The sequence below is a fragment of the Sesamum indicum genome, linkage group LG6, assembly GCF_026168435.1.
Source record: "Sesamum indicum cultivar Baizhima isolate 11 linkage group LG6, ASM2616843v1, whole genome shotgun sequence".
Taxonomy (NCBI): Eukaryota; Viridiplantae; Streptophyta; class Magnoliopsida; order Lamiales; family Pedaliaceae; genus Sesamum; species Sesamum indicum.
The window spans coordinates 14,473,647-14,478,964 of NC_142662.1; the positions used below are offsets into that span (position 1 = coordinate 14,473,647).

Below are 5,318 nucleotides of genomic sequence, written 5' to 3' on the forward strand. Positions count from 1 at the left end.
TTTCCCTTTTAAATATATTGTTGGTTATGCTATATGTGGCAATTTGATTAGAAAATTGTTGACTTGTATTACGGCAATAGATTTTATGGATATAGAGCTCCTTTGTTTTTTCAATATTGTGTTGCATAAGGCTATATTTGAATTGATGAATTTCTATCTGATAAGAAAATTTCAAATAATTCTATATTAAAACATTTCAATCCATTAATATTTAATAAAAATAATTCAATGTAAACTTGAGAATTTGAATTTTATTAAATTTAAAATTATTTAAATAAATTCAAACAACTTGTTATTAGAAATTTGAAATTTATGACTTCAAATCTATGAATATATGCGAAAACCTAAGAGAACAAAACAGAAAAAAAAAAAGAAAAAAAACACATGTAGTTGTCTTTTGTGATAATTAATTTGGCGAGATTATTATTTGCTTATACAATAGCAATTGATTCTGTGGACAATATGGTATGGATTGGAGTTCATTAAGTGCCCTAAATTTTAGGATAAAATACATTTTGCCATCTAAATTATATGTCATGTAATAATTATTTTCTTATACTAACAAATATAACATTTATCCCTTACAATTAAACTTTTAGATAATTTTACCCTTATATATATTTAGTTCAAAGAATTTCTTTTTTTCTAGTAATTTTGTATTTTAAGTTTTATTAATTTTTTTAATTGAAAAAAATATCTATATAATTAGTGAGCTAGATAGTTCAAATTTTATTTTTTTTACAGATGCAAAGTTAGCTAAAAAATGAGTACAATAAAACACAAAAAGTTTCATAAAAATATTTTCTTAATTTAGTAACAAAATTAAGTTATTAACTATTTATTCTTTTATATAAAAATGAATAATTACATATCTATTTTTTAACATATTTTTTTTTAAAATTATGATAAAATATATTTATTTATTTTTTTCTAAAAATGTTTAACTTTTGGTTAAGCATATATATTGATGTATACAAGTTCAAGGAATTCCGGCCCAAGAAAGAAAAGAAAAAGCCTGGGGGCCTCCCACATCAATCCAACAACCCATGAAGGGAATAAATTCCAAGAGACCTACAGATCTGACCCAAGAATATGGCCAAATAAGAGATGATGGGACCAGGGCTCATGTCCAGTGATCCCCACATGGCATACACTTGGACTGCCAAGTGTTCCACTTAACCAACATGGAGAATACGAGGCAAGAGAGGTTCCCCCAAAACCTTGGACTCCTAGGTCAGAAGGATTCCTTGTTGATTAGGAGTCCTCGTCAATAAAGAATCTCCTCAACGTGGAGATAGACTTGCATTAACAAGATTAGCAAGAGATAAGAGTAGGTTATGACTTATCCTAACAGCCTTTAACCACTTTTCCCGAAAATAGAGGGAACGTGCAAAAGCCCACCGAAGGAGGACAAACCCTCTATAAATACAGGTTTTGTTTCCACTATTGCTGTCAATTCTTACTTTGCACTCCATTTGCACTTTTAATACAAATTCTCTCACGAATGTCATCATCATATATTGATTTCACATTTTGATTTTCTTTTTTTAATTATTTTCTCTTAAATTTGATATTAACTTGAGTATCATAATGCTAATGTGTTGTTTGCAGGGCCCAAGTCCACCAAAGTCCAAGCTTATTGAACTCATGCTATTTTCGTGCACATCATATATATTTGTTAATTTCTTTTAAGAAGCATATATGAATTGTTGGTTATATTATATCTATTATGTATCAACTGCATATATATACTCCACTTTTAATTTAAATTCTTCACTTATGAAAAAAACTTGATGATCATTTAATGCGAAATATTAAAATATATCAAATATAATATAATTGTTCAAGGCATAAGGGGCATTTTTGTCCAACCAAATGAGAAAGTGATAATCTGTTAGTTTAAGGGGGTAAATATTACATGGCGAATAGTTCAGAGGGACAAAATGTATTCTACCCTAAATTTTATTCTAAAAAAATACCTCACAAATGAGAAAAGGCCTTAAAATTTATAAGCCACATAAATGTCCCATCCACTATTGATGGGGTTTAATTCTCTATCTTTCTATAATGTTGCAAATGTGTAAATTATCTTCCTACCAAAAAGTAATAGGAAGGTAAATTGCTTGATCTTGAAAAACACCCGGAGATAAATTATTTTATCTTGAAAAACACAATAGACAATTGTTGCATATTTAGAAACATGAAAAAATAAATTACTAAACTTTTTTTTAGAAAGGAATAATTTGCTCATTTTAAATTGGTTGCATTTTTCCCGTGTGGAATAAGAGTCAGCAATGCGCAACATCAATGGACGAACCTCACGGGGAAAAGTTCAGTTGGGATACAACAAAAATTTAAAAATTTAAGTTGCATTGTTGCTAACTTTTAAAAAGTTTTTTGTCCAATAATTAAGCTGTGAACACAAGTTTCATGCATGACCATATGTATTTTTTATTAGGAATATTATATCCTTTAAACTATAATTTATTTACACACATCACTCTTATCTTTTAAAATATTATACATACATCTACTAGAAACGCCGACATCATTTTCACAAATCCCCCACTTTTTTTAAAAAATTACATATACACCCCAAAAACCTCAATTATTTAAATATCTTTGCTTTTTGGCTATCTAAAATAGTTTCTGTAATCACGCAAAAGACAAAGATGATTTGTTTAAATATACCATAAATTAGAAGATGTAAATATAATTATTCCTAATATTTTTAATGTAAAATACAAATATCTTCTATATATATTACTGATTGCGAAAACCATCATCACTTTTCATTTGAACAGCAAAGGCTCATGAATGGTATTTGGGGTTCTGAAATGTATAGTTCCCAAGCATTTCAACTTACACTTTACCAAGTTTTCATATATTCAATGCCAATTCTTTTCTCCATAACATTGTTTGTTTTGTTACACTTATTCTACACAAAGAGGGTGTCTTCATCAATGGCTTCTAGTGACACTGTGATGTAAGTTCTTCTTCTTCTTCTTTTTTTTTTTTTCTCTTTTTCACTTTCTTTAATTTCCTTCATCTCGGGGGCGATGGTAAGCTTCAACGGCGGCAGACTTTCGAATGGTACTTGACGGAAAAATTGGAATTTTCTTATCTTGGGCTCAATATGTTTTTTATCTCATTAGTTATTCTCATTTAGGTCCCATAAATTACATTTAATTTGAGTCTTCATCAGATTTTATTAGTATTTTGATGGAAATACCACGTGCATTACCGAGAAGACAGAAGAGTTAACAACCACGTACTTGGTGAGGAAGGCAAAAAAATTAATGAAAATTTCATTTCTAATGGGATGAATATGTATCGGACCATATATGGGAGGAAAAATGCAATTTTCCCTGGTACTTGATGAGGGCTCTTGCAGGAATGATTTTAATGTGAGATTTTGGCCTTTTAAGTTGGTGTAGTGTGTGAAATTTTATTGGATATTGGACAGTTGTGTTAATTTAGACTATGTATAATTTCATTATCTTTTTAGAGTATGATCAGAATTCTAAATATTGTAGTGGCATGCATGATTGATCAAAGTGCACCATATATATGCATCTTGGATTCAAATGTCAGCCAATCATATCATGATAAGTAAGTGATATATTTATTTATTGGATCAATTACACTTACACCCTATTTAAAAATATGAAATTACTCTTTCTCCCGAAGAAGTTCAAAATTGCATTTTCACCCCTCAAGAAATTCACTGTTTACATAGGACCCTCTCTCATTAGGGTTTGGACGAAAAATATTAATGTTAGCAAAAAAATGTATTGATAAGAAAAAAATGTAATGATATTAACCTCACTTCATAAATAGATCTTACATTTATCCCTTGTGTAAAAAAGTATACATAGAATATTAAATGACGGCTAAAATTAAAAATTTATATAATTTTATTTTCTAACATCAGTATTTTCCGTCCAAATCTAACGAAAGTGGATTAAGTATAAATGAAGAATTTTTTATACGGATGTAAATATAATCTCAAAACTTTTGTGGGGAAAATATGACTATGTGTAATTAATCCACATTTATATGAAATCAAATAATAAAGAGATTGATGATATTACATATATTCTCGTACAAAGTTTATGAGGATTCGACTCATTCAAAGAGGAACAGACAGTGATGTCAATAATTAGAGGCGTTAAAATTCATAACTTTTTAATTTAAAATTATAACATTTAATTCAAAATTATGAAATTTACTTCGAACAAATATTAAAAAGGAGATTCCACTAGGAAGCTTGCCTTCAAATTATCAAATTCCACAAATTAATTCTTGTGTTTGAACAATAATCATACTTAAAGATTGTACTCTAAATGCTTTGTTAAATTAATATATTTCAACATTTTTTGCAATATTTTTGTGTTTAGAATTTTAGACATGAAATTTTATGAGTACAAATTTATAATTGCTTATGTTATAATAATTACGATTTAGGAATCTTGGTAAATATATATTATCTATCAATGATAAAACAAAATCAATTTAAAAGTTTATGTTCGGCAAAGATTAATCAACACTTGTCATACAAAGGTTTCGTTCCAACTCCCCTCAAGAAGATAACTTTGATGAGTAGTATTTTGGTGGATCAAAAGTCTCTTTTGACTTTGCAGCGGCATTTTTTGTGTAACTCTTACGTAATTCAGGCTGCTTTTTCAGGACTTACAAGCTTTTAGCGACAAATTTGGGCTACTCAAAAATAGAGTTGGTCTTTATTTAGGATTATTTTAGACTATAAGGTAATGCAAATTTTACCAAGACTTGTTTGTGATCCACCCTGATTTGTAATTTATTTTTTTTCTCTCTTTTATTAGTCTTGCTTTGGGTTTGAGATTCTGTAAAAGGAGTAGTAGTTCCCATTTCCTTGTTTAGAAAATATGTTGTACTCCTCTAATTTATGCTTATATATTGAGATGAGAAGGGACCCCGAAAAATTCTCCTATCCTGCCAGGGTAGTTTTTGGCTAAAAAAAATAAAAAAAAACACTTGTCTAATTTTAGCTATATTATATATTTTGGTCTTGTTTATCAAAATAAATGAAAAATAATCGTTGGACAGTCATGGTAAATTAGATTTGTCATAATTTTTTAAATAATAATTATAATTATTGACCATGATAAAAATTCTTGAATATTTCTTCTCCTAAAAATAGAACATCTAACCAAATAATTAACAAGAAATGAAGAAGACTAGGGGGCGCATGACAATACTGCGTGCACTCAATAATTAACTTGAGTGCTTAGAAATCAATACAAAAGTATACAGATAATTTAGATTAAAGCATAGAT

At 28.5% G+C, this 5,318-nt stretch overlaps 1 long non-coding RNA gene across 1 annotated transcript; it reads left to right on the forward strand.

The window, feature by feature from the left end:
• The first annotated feature begins 2,802 nt into the window (after positions 1–2,802).
• LOC148787837 (uncharacterized) lies at positions 2,803–3,527 on the forward strand. Its single transcript, XR_016066148.1, has 2 exons — positions 2,803–2,986; positions 3,206–3,527. It is a non-coding gene; the product is annotated as an uncharacterized LOC148787837 (long non-coding RNA).
• Positions 3,528–5,318: the final 1,791 nt, after the last annotated feature.